This window comes from Dipodomys spectabilis, unplaced genomic scaffold (genome assembly GCF_019054845.1).
Source record: "Dipodomys spectabilis isolate Male_0828 unplaced genomic scaffold, ASM1905484v1 ptg000095l, whole genome shotgun sequence".
NCBI lineage: Eukaryota > Metazoa > Chordata > Mammalia > Rodentia > Heteromyidae > Dipodomys > Dipodomys spectabilis.
Window position 1 is genome coordinate 31,182,501 of NW_024870772.1, and position 26,453 is coordinate 31,208,953.

Sequence of the window (26,453 nt, forward strand, 5' to 3'; positions counted from 1 at the left end):
GATTGTAGGCGTGAGCCACTGGCCCTGGTTTACACTATCACTTTTTAAAGCTTTATACACCCAGCAAAGTCATTAACAGCTCTGGCTGAAGAGCATCTCTCCATGCTAGTATTGGAGAGAGAGAGAGAGAGAGAGAGAGAGAGAGAGAGAGAGAGAGAGAGAGAGAGAGAGATGCACTTTGGCAAATTTCAACTTTTCCACCATTAAATCTGCACCTGCAATGTCAGAGGTCAGCAAATAATTAAATGTGGCATCTTTGAAACTGCTCGGTCACGTGAAAAAAGCTGTCATTGAGTAGATTCATTCCCCTAAAGCCCCATCAGAGACCCATAGGCCTTGGCTGGGGGTGGGGGAGAGAGGGGACAGAGTAGAGAGCCAGGGCCACAAACAAGCCAGACTCTGGTAGGGACCCTGGGAGCAAGAACAGCTTCTGATGTGGTAGTCCCTTGGCTTTTGAAATCTGAGACTAAAAATAAATAAATATCCCACACATTCACTCTATCCCACACTCACATACCCACGCTGGCCTCCAGCCTTTGTGAGCAGTTTGACCTGATAAATGCGCTTGGCTGGCATCAAATAGTTTGGCTTTGACCGATCCCATTTAAATATGTGAATTAGTCATGAAGCAAGACACAGCTTGGTAAGCTTGCTAAATTGTGGGAGGAAGGAGGGAGAGAAAAGGAGGAAACTGTTTAGTGTTTATGGTTAGGTGCCCCGGTAGGAGGTACCCAGCAAAAAAGCCTCTCCTAGCTCACTTGTCAAGCCTTAACTCACGCACTGTGGACGGAGCAGCCTTGTTGGCCCATACTTAGGGAGGAGGATGTGGAAACTTTGGATTCTTTTTTCCCAGCCTTGAGAAAGAAAGGTCCCTGGGAGCCACTGGCCTTCCATGGAGACTTCCTGGGCTGCTGTAGGTACCAGGTCAAGTTCCCTAAAAGGTAGAAGCCACTTATTATTATTAGACTTGTGTGTGCTGATACTGGGGCTTAAACTCCAGAAGGGCCTGGGCACTGTCTCAGCTGGTGCTCTACCTCTTGAGCCACAATTCCATTTCTGGCTTTTTTTTCTGGCTAATTGGAGATAAGAGCCTAGTCGGTTTTCCTACCAGGGCTGGTTTCAAACTGTGATCCTCAGAATATCAGCCTTCTGAATAGTTAGGATGATAGGCGTAAGTCACTGGAGCCTGGCTTCCTAAAGGCCATCTTAGTGAGATCTAAGAAGACCCCATGTTCAGAGGGAGCATGGTGGTGTTGTTGTTTCTGCCAGTCCCGGGGCTTGAATTCAGGGCCTAGGTACTGTCCCTGAGCTCTTTTGCTCAAGGGTAGTGCTTTACCACTTTGAGCCACAGCACCACTTCCGGTGTTCTGTGCTCAAGGCTAGCACTCTATAGCTTGAGCCACAGCTCCTCTTCCAGGTTTTTTAGTGATTAGTTGGAGATAAGAGTTTCATGGACTTTCCTGCCTGGGCTGGCTTTGAATCTTGATCCTCAGATCTCAGCCTCCTGAGTAGCTAGGATTACTGGTGCCTGGCAATGTTACTAGGAGAAAAGCCAACCTGGAGCTTCTGTTGGCTTAGCTCTAACCCCATATGAACTTTCACTGTCAGCCCAGGAGAGAGAGTGGTCTGTCTTCCCCTTTGGAAAAATACAATCCATAGTACATGTACCGGACAGATCCACCACTGGTGGACCAACATCCAGCGCTAGTGAAGTCTCAGCAGCAAGGAAAAGGGAATTCTCAGGGTCTCTAGTTCCTTAGAAATGCCCTGGCACACACATGCCCCAGGGTCTCACCTGTACCACCCCAGAGCCATTGTTCCATACAGTTTGGGTCTGAGCCTTGGCTGTTTAGTAAGGGGGATTGGTAGCAGCTGGTCCCAGACAGGAAAGATGCCATAGTTTCTACTTTAAGCTTTTGTTTTCTTTCTTTCCTTTCTTTTCTTTTCTTTTTTTCTTTTTTTTTTTTTTTTTTTTGCTCTGGATCTTTCTGTACAACTTTCTACCATGAGTAGTTGTTCAAATCAGGTGTTTCCTACCTCAGGTTATGACCCAGACATTCAGTTGATTACAAAAGAATGAATGATTAATAAACAGTTTGGGAGTGAGCAGGGGAGAAATGCACTGGCTTGGTTTGTAGCATGTAAGCCACCATCCAAAAATATAAAATCAAATATCATGTGTCCCCCAGAGAAACTTTCAAACAGAGGGCCAGGCAGAGGGTAAGCAGGGCCCCAACCACAGGCCCAAAGCTTGGGGGCCAGCAGATGGAAGCAGGTGTTGGCAGCTTTACTCTGGGTTTGCAGGCTCGCAGCATGTGCCCTGAGAACTAAGGAAATAACCCAGGCACAGCTCTAAAAGCATTTGCTGGAATTGTAGTCTGGCATTGAAACTGTGAAGTAGCAGCGCCCCCTGCCTGTATATGACCGCAACAACTAGCAGCTTTCTTGGAGCCCAGAAGCCCAGGGAAGAACCTCACAAATCATCCAAGAGAGCTCTGATCCCATGAGGATCTAGAATGCATCTGGAATGAAGCAGTCTCTGCTCAATTTCCTTTCTCTTCTTGTTTCTTCCCTCCCAAAGACCTAAGACACAGAAAAGGGTAGAATACTAGCCATGAACCAGTGGCTCATGCTTGTAATCCTAGTTACTCTGGAGGTTGAGATCTGAGAATCATAATTCAAAGCCAGCCCGGATGGACAAATCTGAGAGACTCTTATATCCAATTAATCAACTAAGAGCTAGAAGTGGAGGTATGGTTCAAGTGGTACAGGGACAGCCTTGAGCAAAAAATCTTAAGGGAGAGTGCCCAGGTCTTGAATTTAAAGCCCTAGTACTGGCACACACAATAAAAATGGCAGAAAATCGCACTTCATCCCTCAATCCCTGCTTATTTTGTTTGTGGAAGCACTTGCTCACTTGATTTTTTTTCTTTTTGGTCAATCATGGGGCTTGAACTCAGAATCTGGGTGCTGTCCCTGAACTCTTTTGCTCAAGGCCAGTGCTCTATCACTTTGAGCCACAGTGCCACTTCCGGTTTTCTGGTGGCTAATTGAATGTAAGAGTCGCACAGACTTTCCTGCCCATCTGGCTTTGAACTGTGATCCTCAGATCTCAGCCTCCTGAGTAGCTAAGATTACAAGCTTGAGCCACCAGTACCTGGTTTCACTAGATGTTGTAATAATGGTGTTGTCACCATTATTATTTGTTTGCTTTTTGTGCCAGTACTGGGGCTTGTACTCAGGGCCTGGGCTCTGTCCCACAAGTCCACTTCTGGCTTTTTTGGTGTTTAATTGGAGATAAAGAGTTTTATGGACTTTTCTGCCTGGGCTGGCTTTAAACCTGATCCTCAGAGCTCAGCCTCATAACTAGCTAGGATTACAGACATGAGTCACAGGCACAGACTCGTCATTATTATTATAGTCATCTCAATTACAAGTCAAAGATGAGGGCTATATGTCATATCTCCTACGCAACTATTTATCCTTATCCTAGGGCCTCAGGAGCCCTGAAGAAAATAATGACAAAAAATCTACTTTGATGCCAAAGCATGAGAATCAGATGGTAGCCATTTCCAATGACTGGGAAGAGTCTGACCTAATTCTGACCTGACTCATGCTTCCCTCCAGACCCTCCTTCTTGCCTAGTTTCCACTAGTTCTCATTCCCATTCGATTTTTTCTGCCAGAGTCAGATGTGTCTCTTTCATATATCTACATTTATCCATATATCCATATATATTGTTCAATCATAGGGCTTGAACTCTACCTGGCGCTGTCCCTAAACTCTTCAGCTCAAGGCAAGTACTCTACCACTTGAGCCGCAAAGCCACTTCTAGTTTTCTGGTGGTTAATTGGAGATAAGAGTCTCACAGAGTTTCCTGCCCAAGCTGGCTTTGAACCTCAATCCTCAGACCTCAGCCTCCTGAGTAGGTAGGATTACAGGCGGGAGCCACTGGCACCTGGCTTCTCCTCACTATTTTTACATTAAAAAAATTCAAATTAAACTGGGCACCAGTGGCTCATGCCTGTAATCCTGGTTACTCAAAAGGTTGAGATCTGAGGACCAAAGTTTGGAGCCAGCCTGGGCAGGAAAGTTCATAAGACTCTTATCTCCAATTAACAACCAAAAAGCCAGAATGGAGTTATGGCTCAAGTGGTAGAGAGCCAGCCTTGAACAAAAAAAAAAAAACTAAGGGGCAATGCCCAGCCTTTCAATTCAAGCCTCAATACCAATACACACACACACACACACACACACACACACACACACACACACACAATCGAATTAAAATACAGTTCTTGGTTTTCTTTTCTTTGTATGCCAAACATCAAAAAACATTATCTCTTGATAAATGCCTTCATTAAGTACTAGGAACTTGCTGCTTTGGCATCCAATGTGTCCCCTTAGGAAGCACCATGCCCAGTACATTTCTCAACAGTCACCATAAGCTTCAGCTCCTGATTGGTCCAGGTAGGTTCCCCATCCATGATCTCATCTACAAGTTAGAGCAGCGCAGATCCAGGAATCTACCAGAGGTCTCCTTGCCACAGGGCCATGTATGATGCCTCTCTCCTCCTCAGTCCCATACCAGTATGTGGACCTGTTTTTCTATTCTAGGCTCAAAGGGTGCTCTGCAGATGGCCTCTTCTCACCAGCCCAACAGTCACCAATAAACCAATGTAACCAATATAAGTCCCAAGCAGTTACCCCTCCCTGCCTCGCTTCCTCTGTTGTCCAGCAGCAGAGGGATCCTTGCAAGGCTTATATCAAGTCAAATCAATGATAAAGAATAAATTTAGGGCTGAGTGCTGGTGCCGCATGCCTGTCATCCTAGTTACTCAGGAAACTGAGATCTGAGGATCCCAGTTCAAAGCCAGCCTGGGCAGGAAAATCCGTGAGACTCTTATCCACAACGAACTACTAGAAAACCAGAAGTGGCACTGTGGCTCAAAGTAGCAGAGCTCTGTCTGGCCTTGAGTGAAAGAGCTCAGGGGCAGCGCCCGGGCCCTGAGCTCAAGCCCCACAACCAAGATAAATAAATAAATAATAAAAAAAAATTTAGGAGCTCCCTGTTATACCTACGGTAAGATTCTATTTTTAATCACGAGTTTGGCCTTCAAAGCTCCTCCTAGCCTACTCCCCACCTTGGCACACTTTGCCATTTATGTGTTCACTCCTGCTGCTTCTGCCATATGTCTCTCCTAACACAGATGACACCTTCTTCCTCCTCCTCCTCCTCCTCCTCCTCCTCCTCCTCCTCCTCCTCCTCCTCCTCCTCCTCCTCCTCCTCCTCCTCCTCCTCCTCCTCCTCCTCCTCCTCCTCCTTCTTCTTTTGGTTGTGAAGTTTGAACTCTGGGTCTGGATGCTGTCCTTGTGCTCTTCAGCTCAAGGCGAGCACTCTCCCACTTGAGGCACAGCACCACTTCTGGTTTTCTGGTGGTGGAGATAAGTGTCTTATGGACTTTCCTGACTGGGCTGGCTTTGAATGGTGATCCTCAGATCTCAGCCTCCTGAGTAGCTAGGATTACAGGAATCAGCCACTGGTACCTGGCTTCCTTTTTTATTTTTTGTACTGGCACTGGCACTTACGCTCAGGACCTGGAACTCTCACTTGGCTTATTTGCTCAAGGTTGGAGCTCTACCTCTTGAGCCACAGCTCCACTTGGGATGACATCTTCCTCTCACAATCTTTGTTCAATGTTTTTCACATGGTGATGATGGTGATTTTTATGGTATTGGAGATTGAACCCAGGGCCTGGAATATGTGAGGAAGAACTATACCACTGAGCTATTCCCTTAGCCCAGTCTTTTTTCTTTTTTTTTTAAGTACTGGGATTTGAACTTAGGATCTTGTAATTACCACACAGGTGCTTTACAACTTGAGCAATGCCTCCAGCCATATTTGGTTCCTTACACCTATACACAACCATTTGTTTATTTGTTTGTTTATTGAGTTGCATTGATTGGCACTCACTCCTATCAGGAGGTCAATTTCAGGAGGGTAAGGAAAACAGCTGTTGTGCTTACTGCTGTTATTTGGAGCGCCATGCCTAGGGCCAGCTGGAGGAAATGGTTCCCACAGGTTGTATGAGTGAATCAATGAATGAGCTAGAAGAGATTGATAATTTAGCTCAGAGAGGACTAGTGAATGAGCTGCCATCACACAGCCAGCATGTTGACACACAGTTCCGAGGTGAATGTGCCACTAACCTGGTAGATTGCTGGAGAAGGATGGAAGGGAAAAGGGATGCCACAAAAAACAAAAATGCTCAAAACACTTGGTTCTCTGATCTCCATTAAAGCCCAGCTTGGTAAGAAAATGTAAGAAGCATAGTCAACGTTCACACTTGTAACAGATCTCACTTGCAGAATCTTGAAAGTTAAATTTTTTTACAGGATTCCCCTTGATTGTGGAAGACACCAGGAAACAGCATTTTCCGCTCTACACACAAATCTGTGGGTGTATAGCAGATCTTCCATTTCAGAGAGAAAGGTAGTCTCAGCGCCCCAGCAGTCCGCAGGCTCCGCTCTCGGAGTTCCAGAAGAGGGCGCCGGAGAGCCGCTCGGGGCCGCGCGCCAAGCGCTCCTGGGCGCAGGGGTGGCACCTCTGGTTAGGCGCCCAGCCTCCTGGCCTGGCTTATGGCCACTGCTGCCTGCCCCCTGGGCCGAGGACTCTTAAGAGGGACATGTTCCTCAACACGTCAAGGACAGGAAGGGGATGTGGGTGTGTGGATAGTCGGCCTCTGTCTGTCTCTTCTGTCTCTGTCTCTCTCTTTCTCTTGTTCTCTCTCCTTCTTGTGCTAGTTAGTCCTGCGGCTTGAACTCACGGGCTGGGCACTGTCAAGATGAACACTCTACCATTTAAGCCACAACATTTTGGTAGTTAGTTGAAGGTAAAAGTCTCATGAACTGCCCTGCCCTCCTCAGATCTCAGCCTCCTGAGGAGCTAGGATTACAGGCCTGAGCCACAGGTATGGGGTTTTTGTTTTGTTTTGTTTTTACTTTTTGCTTGCTTGCTTGCTTGCTTCCTTCCTTTCTTTTTACTGGGCTTGGGGATTGTGTTTTTCATTTGTAGCACTGGTAGTTTGGTTGGTTCTATTTGCAATCTCTTTTAAAAGTTGCCTTTCTGAGGAAAACTACCTTTTTCCTAGTGTAATTTGATATATCTCTAGTGAAATGCATTAATTTTCTCTTCTAATAGGACTGGGGAAGGGAATGACAAGAACAACAAATTTATAAAGAAAACAGAGAAGGCTTGAAGTGACATTTATCAGCATTTAATTCCTGGTACACTGTTCTGAAAAGAACTTCTGGCTGGGGGTTGATGGCTCATGCCTGTAATCCTAGCTACTCAAAAGGCTGAAATCTGAGGATCATGGTTCAAAGCCAGCCTGGGCAAGAAAGTCCATGAGACTGTTATATCCAATTAACTATAACAAAAGTTGGAAGTAGAGGAATGGCTTAAGTGGTAGAGCACTAGCCTTGAGCTGAAGAGCTGAGGGACAGTGCCAAGGCCCAGAGTTCAAGACCCATGACTGACAAAAAAAAAAAAAAAAAAGATGATCACTGTTAGTATCTTTTGCTGTATGATTTACATATTACCCCTTAAATCAATGCAGTTAAAACTTAACCTTGTAAAATATATTTATTGAAATGAATTTCAGGAAATGGAAACAAGGGATGGGGGAATGAAGAGATGCAGGTACAAAGGGTGAACATATGCAGCAGTGGTACTCACTAGACACTATGTTGAAAATGAACTATACAATTTGTGGGCCGGGATGAGAGAGAGTGAGGGAAGAGGTGACAATGTCCAAAAAGAAATGTACTTATTACTTATTTTATATAGCAGTAATCCATCAGTATATCAACTTTATAATAACAATGTTATTTATTTATTTATTTACTTACTTACTTATTTTTGGTTGGTTGTGGGGCCTGAACTCTGGGCCTGGGCACTGTGTCTTAGTTCTTCAGCTCAAAGCTAGGCTCTACCACTTGAACCACAGCACCACTTCCAGCTATAATAACAATTTTAAAATGGAAACTATAATTTTAAAAACGTACATCGGTATACTAAAATTGGATCATGCTATATTTATTTCTTTGCAATCTTTTTCTTTGCTCAGCAATATATCTTGAATGTTTTTCCAGGTCATCTAATATATTTCTACATAATACTTGACAAATGTATAACTACTCCCTTCCTTGATAGGCCAGGCATGGTGGCCCCTGGCTGTAATCCTAGCTAGAATCTCAGGAAGCAGAGATAGGAGGATTGCTGCTTCTCTTTGGGGCTAGGGGAAAGGCCTAGATCTGGATTATGTTTTGTGGCTGGTTTGATTTTCCATTCGGATCAAGACTTGTTTCCATATTAGCATTAGGCAGCTTCACTTTCTTATTTATATGTTCACTAAAGTAATTCTCCTTTTTGTGTGTGTTCAAAACTTGGCCAGGGGGCTGGGAAGGTGGCTCAGTGGTAGAGCGCTTGCCTTGCATGCTCGAGGTCCTGGGTTTGATTCCTCAGCACCACGTAAGCAAAAAGAAAAAAAGCCGGAAGTGGCGCTGTGGCTCAAGTGGTAGAGTGCTAGCCTTGAGCTGAAGAGCTGAGGGACAGCGCCCAGGCCCAGAGTTCAGGCCCCACGACCGGACCCAAAAACAAACAAACAAACTTGGCCAGCTGTTGGTGGCAAGAGGCCTGCCTTTCAGCGCTTTCTGACTTCCTACATGCCTTCCTCTCTAGCTTAATCATTTTTTTCATTTTAATAGAGATTTGCTTTCATTTTTATTTTTCTAGTGGCTAAAGGTATTGAATATCTTTTCATGTGCTAGCTGCTTGCCTTCTTTTGTGAGACGTTTGTTCATTTCTTTACTTCTTTTTTACTTTTGAGGGTTCTTTTCCCCACAGTATTTGTTGATTGTTTATCAAGAGACACCATTTCTTAGTCCACATATTCATGTTTCAGGCTTCAGGAACACAAGCCAGTGACAATTTTCTATGGAACTCAATCCAAAGAGATTCTTCTTTGTGTGTGTGTGTGTGTGTGTGTGTGTGTGTGTGTGTGTGTGCATGTGCATGCACGCTAGGGCTTGAACTCAGAGTATGTTATACCCTTACTTGACTTTTTCACCCAAGACTGGAGCTCTACCACTTGAGCCACACCTCTGCTTCTGGCTTTTTACTGTTAAATGGAGATAAGAGTGTCTCATAGCCAGGCACTGGTGGTTCATGCGTGTAATCCTAGCTACTCAGGAGGCTGAGATCTGAAGATCACGGTTCAAATCCGGCCTAGATAGGAAACTCCATGAGACTCTTATCTCCAATGAACTACTCAGAAAAAGCCAGAAGTGGCACTATGGCTCAAGTGGCAACATGCTAACCTTGAGCAAAAGAAGCTCAGGGACAGTGCCCAGGCTCTAAGTTCAAGTTCCAGGACCAGCAAAAAAAAAAGTCTTTCATATATATCTGTCCTGCCTAACTTCAAACTGGGATCCCCAGATCTCACCTCCTGAGTAGCTAAGATTACAAGTATGAACCAGTACTACCCAGCCCTTTCCTTCCTTCCTTCCTTCCTTCCTTCCTTCCTTCCTTCCTTCCTTCCTTCCTTCCTTCCTTCCTTCCTTCCTTCCTTCCTTCCTTTCTTTCTTTCTTTCTTTCTTTCTTTCTTTCTTTCTTTCTTTTTCCTTTCTTTCTTTTTTGTTTTGTCTGTCATGGGACTTGTACTCAGGGTCTGGGTGCTGTCCCTGAGCTTTTTCACTCAAGGCTAGTGTTCTACCACTTTGAGCCACAGCACCACTTCTAGTTTTCTGGTAGTTAATTGGCGATAAGAGTCTCACAAACTTTCCTGCCCAGGCTGGTTTCTTCGGCTCTCGGAGCTCAGCCTCCTGAGTAAGTAGGATTATAGGCATGAGCCACTTGCACCTGTCCCAGTCCTTTTTTAATTAAAAAACAATTTGTGATACTGGAAATGGAGCCCAGAGCCTCAGGGATGCTAGGCAAGCACTCTACTATGCAACCACATCCCCAACCTTGTTTGGGGGTTCTTTATTCTTGTCCATGGATCTAAGTGTCTGTCTATCCCTGCCACTCTGTCTTGACGACTGTACAAGGGCTTAATAAGAGGTACAGAGATGCTTTCTACTTTTTTCTTCTCCAGCAACATCATTTCAATTAGTATAGGACCTGCCCTCTCCATGTACATTGGGCATGTTTGTTGTCTACAAAAACAAAACCACAAGCCAGGCCTCAGTGGTTCACGCCTGTAATCCTAGCTACTTAGGAGGCTGTAGATTGTGGTTCAAAGCCATCTTAGGCAGAGAAGTTCCCATGAGACTATTATCCCCAATTAATCACTCAAAAACTGGAAGTGGTGCTGTGGCTCAAGTGGCACAGTGTTAGCCTTGAGCACAAAGAGGCTCAGGGACAGTGCCCAGGCCCTGAGTTCAAACCCCATGACTGACAAAAAAAAAAAAAAACTGAAGGAAAAAAACACAATCCCTTGCTAGGTTGCTATAGTGCTTTTGTTTCCACCTAACATCTAGAATATGGTTTGATCAAGGATATCTCCAGGGAATCCTCACCTGACCAAGGACATCTTCAAGGTTAGGAAGTGCATCCTACTTACTTTATAATGACCCAGCTTCCGAGCACAATACTGGTATACAGTAGGAATGGACACATAAATGGGTGCAAAGAGAGGCATGTTTGCAACAGACTTCCAACTTTCATTTTGTGTATTCTTAACTACTTTATACTTTCACTCAGTTCATCTTACCCATTTCTATACATTTCTTTTCTGAGGCCCATAGCTGGCCTGAACAACTCCAGTTATATCTGAGATGCCCACATCACTTCTGTGTATAAAACATTGGAAAATTCCTATCACAGTGATTAAAATCCAGATTCCTTGATGACCTTCCCAAATACACAGACAGACAACCCAAGGCATCAGCCAGCAAGAAAATAGGTGTTGAGAGCTTAGCTTATGCTAAGATAAGAAGTTCCAAATATGATACCTTCCCTCAAAAGATCTGAAATGTGGGGCTGGGAAGGTGGCTCAGTGGTAGAGCGCTTGCTTTGCATGCCTGAGGCCCTGGGTTCGATTCCTCAGCACCACATAAGCAAAAAGAAAAAAGCTGGAAGTGGCGCTGTGGCTCAAGTGGTAGAGCGCTAGCTTTGAGCTGAAGAGCTGAGGGACAGCGCCCAGGCCCAGAGTTCAGGCCCCATGACCGGACCCCTCCAAAAAAAAAATCTGAAATGTGGGTTCTTTGCTTGGGGGAGGACGGCAGGGTGCTGCAGGACACATGCTCCGTTTGTCACATGATTATTCATCCTTCCCCTCATTTCTGCTCCTCTGCCCTGTTGCAGGGAACAGCTTCTCACCTGGAGAGATACCACCCTGTTCTGGTGAATTCTGGGGAAAAAATGCCTTCAGCTCTTTTTCCTTTGGGGCAAGGCTCCACCATGCGCCTTTACCTCCTGTCCTGTGAAGGGACCCATGCAGGCACTGCGAAGACCTTGGTGAAGTGGGTGGTGTATTGCCAGGGTCATCCGTCTTCTCCTACTAAAGTTACAATTAGCGGCAGGAAGGATGATTCTAACCTCCCATATTTACCCATGTGTTTTTTCCTTTCAAAAAAACTATTTTACAGCCAGGCACTAATGGCTCACACGTGTGTAATCCTAGCTGCTCAGGAGACTGAGATCTAAGGATCTTGGTTCCAAGCCAACCTGAGCAGGGAAAGTTTATGAGACTCTTATCTCCAATTGACAGCTAAGAAGCCAGACGTGAAGCTGTGGTACAAGTGGTAGAGTACTATCCTTGAGCCCCCAAAAAAAGGCTCAGGGACAGTGCCCAGACTCCTGAATCAAGAACCAGGACTGTTACAAAAATACAAATCTTCCATATCAGTGTGAAAACATCTTGGAACCGTAATGAGGCCGTGAATGGCCTAAGGGGTGCTTTGCCAAATCCTGAGTTGTCAAGTCTGGGTTATCATGGGAACTTGACATTCTCAGCCTTTTAGCAACTGGCAGCACAGCCTACAAATGCCTTCCTTGGCTCTCAAGGCCTCCCTGGGGACTCTGTCCTTCCTGTCTTTTATTGGACCTCCTTCCCAGCCCCACCTCTTAAGTTCCGATTGTCTCCAGAAGCGCCTCCTCCTCCAGCCTCTTTGCTTTCTATGGCCAAACTCAGGGCCTTCTTATCACTAATGACTGTCTTATGGGAGGGAAATTTCTCTCTACTCTCCATGGACGATATTTCTCGAAAATGCAGCTTCACCCTCTGGCCTGTTCCTCTCATTTACTGTCGTCTTTGAATTGTGCATGCTCTATGTGACCGCCCTCCCTCTGCCTTGGAAGTTCACCTCTGTCTCCCCTCCCACTCCACCCTCTGTCATGGTTAAGGATGAGGAAAGATGGCTGACTCTTGTCCATCTGGGCAAGAATGTATTAGCAAGCCCATCCAGACACAGCTGTAGACCACAGTTCCCACTGGGTCCATCAGTACTAATGCTGAAATTGAATCTCTATCTGCTGGTTCCTGGGTTTATCTCTCAGGTGATTCTTATCTGGATGAAGATTATTATGGACACACACACACTCCATTTCTATGTTGGTAGACCCATTACATGTAGAACCAGGTTTCTCTTCTGAGTTAATGTGTGATATTAGGTTCCATAGCATGACAAAATACTGGAAGTTGGTGCTTATGAAGAAAAGAGGTGTATTTAATTTTGGAGATCAATTATTTGGTTTCTGATGCGGGCCTAAAGGCAAATGGAGTTGTGTAGGAGCTTCTGTGAACAGGAGAGATGACATGGTAATGCCATGTCATCCTAGCCAGCGAGCAGGGAGGGGCTGGGCTTGAGGGCCTAGGCTTGCTCTTTTGTAACACATCTCTTGCAAGAATTAACCAGAATCCCACTCAGTCTTTTCCAAAAGCAGTACCACAGTAACCTGAGAAATCCCTATAAAGCTCCACCTCTTGAAGGTCCCTCCACCTATTTTTTTTCCTCTTCCTCTTCTTCCTCTTCTTCTCTCCTCCTCTTCCTCCTCCTCCTCTTCTTCCTCCTCCTCTTCCTCTTCCTCATCTTCCTTCTCCTCCTCCTCCTCTCCTCCTCCTCCTCCTTCTTTCCTGTCAGTTCTAAAGCTTGAACTCTGGGTCTGGGCACTGTCCCTGAGCTTTTATGTTTAAGGCTAGCACTCTACCATTTTGAGCCTTAGTACCACTTCCGGTTTTCTGGTGGTTAATTGGGGATAAAAGTCTCATGGACTTTTCTGCCAGGGCTGGCTTTGAAGCATGATCCTCAGATCTCAGCCTCGTGAATAGCTAGAATTGTAGGCATGACCACTGGTGCGTAGCCACTACCAGTTTTTGAGTGATTAATTGGAGCTAAGAGTCTCATGGGGACTTTTCTGCCCAGGCTAGCTTCAAAACCACAATCCTCAGATCTCAGCCTCTTGTATAGTTAGGATTACAGTCATGAACCACCAGCACCCAGCAATATCAAGAATTTTGAACTGAATATAAAACAAAATATGACACCTGACAAGGTGAAATTCACAATGTCTTGTACCTACTGCCAAAATCCAGGTATGCAAAGAATTAAGGAAATACCACCCCTAAATAAGCAGAAACAGATTCAGACATGACGCAGATGACTGCATTAGCAGATGACATTAAAGGAGTTATTGACTGTTAAAACAGGTTGCATTTATAAAGGTAGAAGAAGGGTTGGAGCCTGGCTCAATGGGGAGAGCCCCTGCTTCCTGAGTTCAAAACCCAAAACTACCAAAAGAAAAAAGGCAGTGGAGAGCACAGAATATATAGTTTAAAAGATTCAAATCAATTGTAGAAATGAAAAAAACTGTCTAGGATAAAATTACACTGAATACAATCAATAGATTAGACATTATAGGAGATCCTATTTTCTAAAAGACAAAAAGGTACATTTTCCATAAAAAGAAAACTAAAAAAATCACCACTATTTTAAAAAGGAGGAGGAGGAGGAAGAGAAAAGAAAGAAGGAAAGAAAAGAAAGAAAGAAAGAAAGAGAGGAAGGAAGGAAGGAAGAAATAGAGAGAGAGAAAGAGAAAGAGTTAAAAGCCTAAAGAATCACTAAATGTCAGTGGCTCACGCCTGCTACTCAGGAGGCTGAAATCTGAGGATTGAGGTTCAAAGTCAGCCAGGCAGAAATGTCCATGAGACTCTTTTCTCCAAGTAGCTAGCAAGAAAAAAAAGTCATATGTAGTGGTGTGACTCAACTAGTAGAATGCCAGACTTGAGAAGAAAAACCAAGCCAGAGTGTGAGGCCCTGAGTTCAAGCCCCAGTACCAGCGTGCATGTGCGCGCGCGTGCACACACACACACACACACACACACTCAAAAGCTATCATGCTATAAAGAAATATTATCAGAGGAAAACTTATCTATTCAAGAAAAATAAAAATAATACCAAATGGTAAACTTAAGATTTTTTTTCTTAAAAATATTACTGTTCAAAGGGTGAACAAATGCAGCAATGGTACTCAATAGAAACTATGTTGAAAATGAACTATACAACTTGTGGGTGGGGATGGAAGGGAAAAGCTAGGAGAGAGCAAGGGAAGGAGTGACATTGTCCAAGAAAAATGTCCCCTTTACCTGACTCATGAACCCATAACCCCTCCACTCATCACCTTTATAATAACAATTAAAAATAAAAAATATTACTGTTGCAAGGTGCTAGTGACCTGTAGTCCTAGTTGCTCAAGAGGTTGAGATCTGAGCATCATGGTTCAAAGGTAGCCTGGGCAGTAAAATCTGTGAGACTCTTATCTCCTATAAACTAATGAGAAAAATCTGAAAGTGGTGCTGTAGTTCAAGTGGTAGCACTCTAGCCTTGAACAAAGTTCAGGGATAATACCTAGGCCTTGAGTTCAAGCCCTAGGGCTGGCACACATGCACACAAAAATTGCTATTTAACTGGGTGCTGGTGGCTCATAGCTGCAATCCTACCAACTCAGGAGGCTATGATCTAAGGATCATGATTCAAAGCCATATGAGAAGGAAAGTCAATGAGACTCTTACCTCCAATTAACCACCAAAAGCTGGAAGTAAGGGGCTGGGAAGGTGGCTCAGTGGTAGAGCGCTTGCCTTGCATGCCTGAGGCCCTGGGTTCGATTCCTCAGCACCATATAAGCAAAAAGAAAAAAAGCCAGAAGTGGTGCTGTGGCTCAAGTGGTAGAGCGCTAGCCTTGAGCTGAAGAGCTGAGGGACAGCGCCCAGGCCCAGAGTTCAGGCCCCACGACCAGACCCCCCCTCAAAAAAAGCTGGAAGTAAATCTGTGGTTTAAAAGCTTGGAGGCAGCACCCAGACCCAGAGTTTAAGCCCCAGAATCAGCATACACACACACACACACAAACACACACGTGTGTGAGCACGCATACACACACACAGCTATTTAAAGCTAAAATTCCATCATTTTCTTCTAAGTTTATAACATAACTGTCAATTAAGGCAGCTATAGAGTTGTATAGTTTCTATATACATATTACATAAGTTAGTAAAATATTAATCATAAGTTATAATAGTATTAACTGTAATTTTTTGGGGGGAGTCCGGTCGTGGGGCTTGAACTCTGGGACTGGGCGCTGTCCCTCAGCTCTTTAGCTCAAGGCTAGCGCTCTACCACTTGAGCCACAACACCACTTCCGGCTTTTTTCTTTTTTTTTATGTGGTGCTGAGGAATTGAACCCAGGGCCTCAGGCATGCAAGGCAAGCACTCTACCACTGAGCCACCTTCCCAGCCCCTTAACTGTAATTTTTGGAGACACCAAAAATAGCAAAAAGCTGGGCTGGAAATGTGACTCAAGTGGTAGAATGGCAGATGAGCAAGAAAGTTGAGTGAGAGCAAGGCTGTAAGTTCTAATCCCAGTATTAGAAAAAGAGAAGAAAGAAATCACTAAAAATTTTAACTTTTGTAATTCAGTGATTAGGAAGTATAAGGGTAGACTACAAGACAGGAAAGAACATTTGTGAATCATATATCTGGTAAGAAACTTTCATACAAAGTATATAAGGAATTTTAACATGCAACAAAAATAACTAAATTTAAAAGTAGACAATGATTTGGGAAAGATATACAAATGAACAATGATTCATGAAAATAATTACTAATATTATTAGTCACTAGAATAATGCAAATCAAAACCACAAGAAGGTACCACCTCACACCCACTAAGAAAGCTGCAAGCAGGCTAGGGCCTAAGTTACTCATGACTATAATCCTAGCTCCTTAGGAGTCTGAGATCAAGGTTTGAAGCCAGCTCAGAAAGAAAAGTCCATGAGATTCGTATCTCCAATTAACCAGCAAAAAGCCAGAAGTGGAGCTATAGCTCAACTGGTAAAGAGCCAGCCTTGAGAGGAAAAGCCAAGAGAGAGCATTAGACCTCGATTTCAACCTCCAGAAGGGAATGGCACACACACACATACACATGCGGGCACACATGCACATGCACACACACATGCACATACACAGCTGCAAGCAAAGTTATTTAATAGCATAGTTGGCAAGGATGTGAAGAACAGGGAACCCTTTTATACCAACTGCTGCTGGGGATGTAAAATGGTGCCGCTTCTCTGAACATGCTGGGAAAGCTCCAAAATATTAAGGATTAGCAATTCTACTTCCAGATCTACTCATAATTGAAAACCTGAATCCTCACAGAACTGATACACAAAGAGCATTGTTTAATCATAACAATCCCAAGTGAAAGTGACTCAATTCATTAATTAGTGAACAGGTAGACACATGGTGTATATATACAGTGGGGATATTATTTGTCTATGAAAAGAAATGAAGTAGCGATATATGCTGCAACATGGATGGACCTTAAAAACATTCTAAGTAAAAGGTCAGATGCAAAAGATTACATATACTATATGTATATACTATATATATACACATATATATACTATATATATGTATATATGTATATATACATATATATACTATATATATGTATATATATATATATGTATATATATATATATATACACTAAAATGCTCAGAATAGGACAGTCTTTAGAGATAGTAAGTAAATTAGTGGCTGGGTACCAATGGCTCACACTTTTAATCATAGCTTCTCAGGAGACAGAGAGCTGAGGATCATGGTTCAAAGCCAGCCCAGAAAAGGAAAGTCCATGATACTTTACCTCCAATTAACTACCAGAAAACCAGATGTGGCACTGTGGTCAAAGTGATAGAGTGCTAACCTTGAGTGAAAAAAGTTCAGGGACAGAGGCCAGGCACTGAGTTCAAGCCCCATGACCAACAAAAAAGAAAAAGAAGAAAGTAGATTAGTGGGTAGCAAAACTGGTGAACTGGGAAAATGATGAGTCATTGCTAAAGGATATAGTTAATAAAACCGTATTATCTAACCATAATGGTTGTTACAATCATAATTGTATAGGATACAACAGAACAAAGAAGGGTTTACTACAAGAACTCAAAGTTGGAAAATCAATAACCAATTTGCCATGTTGAGAAAGTAGAAAAACATTCTTTCAATAGTAGAAAAAGCATGGGAGGAAATTCAGCTTTCATTCATAATATAAATACTCACAATAAGCCAGGTGCTGGTAACTCACACTTGTATGTTACTCAGGAGGCTGAGATCTGAGGATTGTGGTTCAAAGTCAGCCCCTGGCAGGAAAGGCCATAAGACTCTTATCTCCAATAAACTACTCAGAAAAAGCTGAAAGTGGTGTTGAAGCTCAACTGGTAAAACTGTAGTCTTGAGAAAAATCTCAGGAACAGCACCCAGACCCTGAGCTCAAGCCCTAGGACAAGCACAACAAAAGAAAAGAGAGAGAGAAACAGAGACAGACATAGAGAGGAAAAAGAAATGTTCACAATATCCAGGTGCTGGTGGCTTATACCTATAATCCTAGCTACTCTGGGAGCTGAGAGATGAGGATCAAGGTTTTAAGACAGCCTGAACAGAAAAGTAAAACTCCTTTCTCCAGTTAATCAGCAAAAAGCCAGAAGTGAAGGTATGGCTCAAGTGGTAGAGCACCAATTTTGAATGAATAGCTAAGGGACAGTGCCCAGGCCCTGAGTAGGGGGGGGGAGGAAATACTTGGAGAGTTTCTCAAGTCTGAAGCTGACTTCATCAGCTGACTCTACCATTTCCACACATCTTTATTTCTTACTGTATTATAGAATTATAGATGGTTCATGCTTCACCTTTCCTTCCTAACATGTCCTTCTGATCTCCAAAACAGTGATGACAAGTAGACCCATAGCAGTCTACATCACATCCATTTAAAGTCTAGAGTCATCTGAAGCTTAACCTTTCCAAAATTAATCTTACCATTTCCTCTTACCAAATCCAGTCCTCTTCCACTGTTCTCCTTTTTCTTTTTCTCTTCCTTCCTTCCTTTTCTTTTCTTTCTCTCTTTGTGCCAACACTGGGTCTCAAACTCTGCCTTTCACTCTCCCTTGGCTTTTTCACTGAAGGCTGGAGCTCCCTTCCTGGAGCCACACCTCTACTTGTGGCTTTTTGCTGCAAAATTGGAGATAAGAACATTATTTATTTTGTATTTTGTATTTTTTTTGCCAATCCTCAGGGCCCAGGCAATGTCCCTGAGCTTCTTTTGCTCCAGGCTAGTGTTCTGCTACTTGAGCCACAGTGCCATTTATGGCTTTTTCTGTTTATGTGGTACTGTGGAGTTGGACCTAGGGCTTCATGCATGCTAGGTTAGCTGGGTTAGCACTCTTACCAGTAAGCCACATTCCCAGCCCCATTACAGCTCTTTCTTCACAAGCTTTCTCCAAACCTTGATCTCCTGAGTAGCTAGTGGCATGAGCCACTAGTGCCCAGCTTTGCTGTTTCTTTCTTTCTTTCTTTCTTTCTTTCTTTTCAGTTTTTTAGTTTTTCAGTTTTTTAGTTCTTATTTTTTGCCAGTCCTGGGGTTTGATAGGGCTTGGAACTCAGGGGCTGGGCCCTGTCCCTGAGCTGCTTTTTTCAAGGCTAACACTCTACCACTTGAGCCACAGTGCTACTTCTAGCTCTTTCTGTTTATGTGGTAGTGAGGAATTGAACACATGCATGTTAAGAAAGCACTCTACCACAAACCCACATTCTTCCACCCTCATTTGGGATTTTTGAGGCAGAGTCTTCCTGTGTAGCCAGGCCTCCTTAGAACACATGATCATTCTACCTCAGTCTCCTATGTGCTGGGATTACAGGCAAAACCACTATACCAGCTGCATGTGCAAAACCACTATACCAACTGCATGTCTTTCTCAAGGGATTCTAAGTTTATCAAGAAAACAAGAAGATTTATAAGAAAAAGAAGAAATCATGAGGGAGAAAGAAAAGTGTACTGTAAAGAGGATCAAAGAATATTACCGTAAAGAGGATTACATATATACATATATATGATTATGTATATTTATGAAGATATATGTAGATACATCTATATCTACTTATTTTCACATACATATTTATGTAGATATAGGTAGATGTTTATGAAGACAACCTAATGAAAGACACCAAGCACTCTTTGGAAAAAGGAGAAGAAAGAAGAATGAAAATAGAATAAAGGGATGGGTGGCTTGTTCAAAGCACACTGCATGCATGTATGGACTCATCTCAGTAAAACCCCTCCTGTTAGTAATATATGTCAATTCAAAACTAAAAGAAGCAGGTGGCTCATGCTTATAATCCTAGCTACTCAGGAGTCTGTGATCTGAGGATCACAGTTTGAAGTCCACCTAGGCAGAAAAACCTGATATATTCTTATCTCCAATTGACCACCAAAAAGCCAGAAGTGGAGAGGTATCTCAAATGGTAGTGTCAGCCTTGTACAAAAAAAGCTAAGGGACAGAGCTCAGATACTATATTCAAGCACCTGTATTGGCACAGAAGAAGGAGAAGGAAGAGAAAGAGGAAGAGAAGGAGGAAGAGGAGGAAGAAGAAGAGGAGGAGGAGCAGGAGCAGGAACAGGAGGAAAAAGGTGGAGAAGGAGAAGAATACATGCAGAGCAATATTTAATTTCTGTGTACCATGCTATCCAAACATGTCAATTAAAGTAAATATGGTACTTGTGTACAGCAGAGAGACAATTGTTTCCATTCATTTAAAATTGCAAGCTTTGTAAATTGGCTTTTCTCTTTGATAATTATGTATTCACCCAAATTATAAGCTTTACAAATTTGCTTTTCTTTTGGAAAACTGTATGTCACTCTGTTTACTTCTAAATATGAATTTGAAAGATATTTTTGTGGTTTCATAGCAGCCTAACGACCCTGGTGGTGTTGGCGCTGCAGTGATGGTTTGTGTGCATGCCAGGGCCTCTCTCTCCTGTAATGCCAGCTACTCAAGGGTAGAAACTGTGTCTGTTCTTTTATCTCTAGAACCCCCAGAAGGCCTGATCCTGTCATCTCTTCAAACATTCCTCCTGGACTCTATCCAGGAATTGTTAGGATTTTTTTCTTCTTCTTCCAATGCTTCATTTTCCTCTCACATTTTTTTATTTGGCTCAATTCATTGTATAAGAGGGTTTCATTTTGACATGTTCACATATGTGACCAGACTCACCTCTCCATTACTCTCCCTTATCCTTTCCAAACCAATTTCAGAAAGCTTCCTCCTTCCATTTTCATACATACATGTAAAGTATTTTGACTATTTCCACCCTTCTTCACCTATTTACCCCTCACCCACCACACCTCTCTCTCACACACATACATACACACACATTCACACTTTTTCTTTTCCTTCCTTCCTTCCTTCCTTCCTTCCTTCCTTCCTTCCTTCCTTCCTTCCTTCCTTCTTCCTTCCTTCCTTCCTTCCTTTCTATCTTTTTTTCTTTTTTCTTTCTTTTTTGATCAGTTGTGGGGTTTGAACTCAGGGCCTGGGCTCTGACCCTGAGCACTTTTGCTCAAGGCTAGCACTTGACCACTTCGAGCCACAACTCTACTTCTGGTTTTCTGGTGGTTAATTGGAGATAAGAGTCCCATGGACTTTCCTGCATGGGATGGCTAACAGGACCTTTTTTTAAAAAAAATTGTGATTATAAAGGTGATATACTGTTACATAAGTCAAGTTGACTTATAGTCCTATTATTCTTTTTTTGTTGGTGGTGGTAGGAGAGGGAGAATGTATATTAATTGTTCAAGGGGGTTTCAGCATTCTATTTCACACACCTCCAAAATAGCCAGCGAAAGAGCCAGGCTGGAGATGTGACACTAGTTGTCGAGCACTAGAAGAGCAAGTGCAAGGCTGAATTCAAGCCCCAGTGCCACTAAAACAAAACAAAGAAATAAACCTACCAGGTACTAGTTGCTCATGCCTGCAAGCCTAGCTACTCAGGAGGCTTGAGATCTGAAGATCATGGTTCAAAACCAGCACAGACAGCAAGGCCCATGAGACTCTTACCTCTCACTGTCAAGAAAAGCCATAAGTGGAGCAGTGGTTCAAGTGGGAGAGCACTATTCTTGAGCACAAAAGCTCAGGGACAGTGCCCAGGCCCTGAGTTCAAGCCCCAGGATCACCACCAAAAACAAACAAAAAACTGGACAGTTGCCATTTTCCACAGCTTTTCCACTCCTGGATTGCAGCCAGCAGTAATTCCACCCACTAGCCCAGGCATGGGTAGCAACTTCCAGGAAGGCCTGCACAGAGGCAGAGCTATGGGAGACTCTCTTTGGAGCCCATGATTCAGGGCATGCAGAGATCTTAGATGATTCTGCATTCTAAAAGATCTTGTACAGGAAGGTCCCACTGCAGCTCCTCAATATGCTGTACCCTTCACAATTTGGGGCCAGACCTTCACTGCACCCAGAAAGCACCCCAGAGCAGTCGGTGGGGATCCCTGCCTTGCCTGATGCCTGAGTCCCAGGCAAACACCTGGGCGATGAAACCTGAACACATGTAGCTGAAAGACATCCTGGAAAACAAGGTGCCAGCTTCCTGTGCTGCAGAAAGCAAAGTAGAAGAGACAGATGTGTTTGGGTGCCAGTTAAGCAGTAGTGACAGGCTTAAGGACAGGAACTCATTCAAGGACTGTCTTGCAAACCTCAGTGTGCATTTGTAGAAGCCAAGATGGCTATGGTGCATCAGTAGGCAATGCAACTTCATGGGCCTTTGACTGAATGTCATTATGTAGTGCATGACTATACATCCAATGCAAATTAATGTAGCACTTTGTGTGTGTGTGTGTGTGTGTGTGTGTGTGCGCACACACACACATATGCTTGCATATACACTAATACTGCAGTTTGAACTCAGGATCTGGTAACTGCCCCTTAGCTTTTTTTTTTTTAATTATTTTTGTGCTGGTCTTGGGGCTTGAACTTGACATGAGCACTGTCCCCGAGCTTTTTTGCACAGAGCTAGTTAGTGCTCTATCACTTGAGCCACAGCGTCACTGCCAGCATCTTTGGTAGTTAATTGGAGATATGAGGCTCATGGACTTCCATGCCTGGGCTGGCTTCAAACTGCAGTCCTCAGATCTCAGCCTCCTGAATAGCTAGGGTTACAGGCATCAGCCACCGGTGCCCAGCCTATCCCTTAGCTTTTTTGCTCAAGGCTGGTGCTTTACTTGAGCCACAGTTCCATTTCCAGATTTTTGTTGGTTAATTGAAGATAAAAATCTCATGGATTTTTCTTCTGACTTCAAACCATGATTCTCAGATCTCAGCCTCCTGAGGAGCTAGAGTTACAGGCCTGAGCTACGGGCACCTGGCCTCAACTCTTTAATAAACTGTAAGTATCAAATATTGGAAATACCCACGCAGCCTTTGAGAAACACTAGGTCTGATAGGATTAAAAGGCATCCTCCCCTCTTTCTGTTTTTGAGACTATACAGCTCAGGCTGACCTCAAATACATTCCTCCTCCTGCCTCAGACCCCCAAGTGCTAGGATTACAACTATGTACCACCACGCCTAGCTTATATCTAGATATTTTAAGGTGTTTTTTTTTTAAACCCTTCTGTTTTTCTTAGCTTTTGGATAATTTCTTTCCCTGTGATAAATCTTTCTCCTATAAATATTCCTGGCCTAAATTGTAGATATGTGTGTAGCTATTTCAGGATGGCGGGCTTGAATTTAGGGTCTGGATGCTGTCTCTGTACCTCTTCTTCTTTTTTCTTTTCTTTTCTTTTTTTTCCATTGGTCATGGGACTTGAACTCAGGGCCTGGGCACTGTCCCTGAGCTTCATTTGCTCAAGGCTAGTGCTCTACCACTTGAGCCACAGTGCCACTTCCATCTTTTTCTGAGTAGTTTATTGGAGATAAGGGACTCACAGACTTTTATGCCCAGGCTGCCTTCAAACTGTGATCCTCAGACTTCACCTCCTGAGTAGCTAGGATTACAGATATGAGCCACCAGCCCCCAGCTTACATTCATTTTTATTTTGTGTTTGTACTGGGGCTTGAACTATGGGTCTGGGCACTGTACTTAGCTTTTTCACTCAAAGCTGGCTCTACCATTTGAGCCATACCTTCACTTCTAGCTTTTTGCTAGTCAATTGGAGATAAGAGCATCATGAACTTTCCTGCCTGCCCAAGCTAGCTTTAAGCTGCAACCCTCAAATCTCAGCCTCCCAAGAAGCTAGGATTATAGGCTTGAACCATAAGCACCTGGACAGAAATTGAGAGTCTGGGGCCTAGTGTTAGAGAACTTGCCTAACTCAGTGAGACTTTGGGTTGATCCCAAACATTAAAAAAAATGGACCAGAAATCTGATTTTTGTTGTTGTTTGTTGGTTGTGGGGCTTGAACTCTGGGCCTAAGCACTGTCCCTGGACTCTTCAGCTCAAGTCAAGCACTCTACCACTTGAGCCACAGCGTCACTTCTGGTTTTCTGGTGGTCAATTGGAGATGAGAGTCTCATGGGCTGCCCAAGCTGACTTTGAACCATGATCCTCAGATCTTAGTCTCCTGAGTAGCTAGGATTACAGGCATGAGCCACCTGTGCCTGGCTCAGAAATCTGATTTTTTTGTGTGTGTGATATTGAGATTTGAATTCAGGACCCTGTGCTGAAAAATCTAAATTTGTCCAATACTTTCAGTGCAGCTCCAAATATGGGATCTCTTTGCACCTCATTGCTTCCAGACCTTGCTCCCTTCCTTGGCCACCCCTGGATCACAAGCTCAGCCAGGGCATATGATCATGGACAAGTGAGCATTTGGTTACTCACTCTTTAATCTGTGATGCCATCCAACACACTCTTCAGGCTTGGACAAATGGGCTTTGGACAAGGGCTTAGGAAAGAGTGACTCATGTCAAGAACTTTGAAATCAGCAGATAAAAGGCGATGGCCCTCACTGTACCTGTCACCACCAAGGGCATTCTGGGAAGAAATCACAGCTCTGCTTGCCCAGTTGTCCAGCTGTCCACACATCTCTCTCCCATTATCCATCCCTTTTGCTCTCTGAGGATCACACTGCAGAGTAATTCTTTTACAAGTGGGATTCCAAATCCTTCTGCCTGGGCTCTACCCCAGCTTGGCAGCTACAGGCTGAGTTCAGCCCCCTTGCCCTGTCGCTGTGGACCTTACACACTCTGCATTCTATCTAACAGCAGTCAGCATTCCATAGGGTGAAGGGTGGCTGCATGACGTCTGTGCCAGGCGGCCAGATGTCGCCACCGAGCCGGTGGCTTTTATCCTTCAGCTACTCAACTTCACATCTATCAATATTATCAGCTGGAATATTGTCAGTTTTATACATAAACGATCGATCATAAATCCTTCTGCAGGTAGGTCAGCATGAGAGGAAAGAAGCACTTCCGTGAGACTGACAGGTCTATTCTTTCTGCAAGTGGTTGACTCACTAGACTGGCAAGTCCAGCTGGCGTACCCTGTCCATTCACTCAGCCCCATCCTCCATGGCTGAATAGTTGCCTGTCCTTTGTGCAACTTTCAAAGTCACAGAATAGTAGCAACGGATGTCTCAGAGCCGGAAGATACCAATATATGGTACAACATTGCTCTCGGGGCTCCCTGTCGCCACCTACCAAGCATCTAAGCTGGTGTCTTTGAGATCTAATGGTTTCTTCAAGTTCAGTTGGAGTCGAATGACAACTTCAGATTCATGCATTGAGCACTTGATCACCGTGACAACGTGATTTAAGACCATCTTACAGATAAGAAAGCTGAGAGGTTAAAAAAATAATTTGCCCAAGTTTTCATAGCTAAGAAGGGACAGAACCAGGACTACAATTGTGTGTAGAAATGTGTGTGTGTGTGTGTGTGAGAGAGAGAGAGAGAGAGAGAGAGAGAGAGAGAGAGAGAGAGAGAGAGAGAGAGAGAGAATGAGAGAGAATACTGAAGCTTGAACTCAGGGCCTTTTGCTCTTACTTGGCTTTTTTCTTCAAGGCTGATATTCTGCTACTTGGGGCATACCTCCAGTTGCAAGAACCTGGGCTTTACAGTCATAGGATGACAAAAGTTTTGTTAGGTATGGCCACTGGCAAAGATCCCTAAGACATCTTGACACTGTCTGATCTCTCTTCCAGTCAAGAGAGTTAAATGTTGATTAAGAAAATCATCCTTGGGGGAAAGGAACCCTATTACACTGTTGGTAGGAATGTAATCTAGTACAACTGCTCTGGACAGCAGCCTGGTGGTTCCTCAAAAAACTAAAGAGATCTTCCCTATGACCCAGCCATACCACTCCTGGGCATCTACCCAGAACATCACAAACCAAGATACCATAAAGACACTTGCACATCCATGTTCATTGCTGCAATATCCACAATAGCCAAGTTATGGAAACAACCCAGACACCCTATAATAGATGAATAGATCCAAAAAACTGTGGTACCTATACACCATGGAATTTTATACAGCCATGGACCTAGAACAAATTATGCTAAGTGAGGTAAGCCACGCTCAGAGAGACAAATGGTGTGTGTTTTCTCTCATATGCAGAAGCTAGATCTAAAATACAATGGGACATGATAAATTATACAGGACTGTAGGTATTCACACAGTGAAACCAAAGGAGGATACTCTTAGGAGAGAAACACAAATGTGAAATGCCTATGTGCATCTGATCACATAAAATAATATTTATTTAAATGAACTCCAGGAAATGTAAAGAAGAGGCTTTTTTCTTTGTTTTTGTTTTTGTCTTGTTTGTTCATTTCTCTCTGGGAGGGTAAGAGGGGGACAGAAATGAAGGGACAAAGGGGGAACAGATGAAATACTGGTACTCACTAGACACTATGTTGAAAATGAGCTACAAAACTAGTGAGGGGGGAATGAGAGGGAAAACTGGGAGAGAACAAGGGAAGAGGCAACACTGTCCAAAAACAAGTGTACCCTTTACCTGACTTACATAACTGAAACAGCTCTGTATATCATCTTTATAACAATTTAACGAAAACTTGAAAACAATAAATATAAAATTAAAAATGCACTCTTTACCTGACTTGTGTAAGTATAACCTC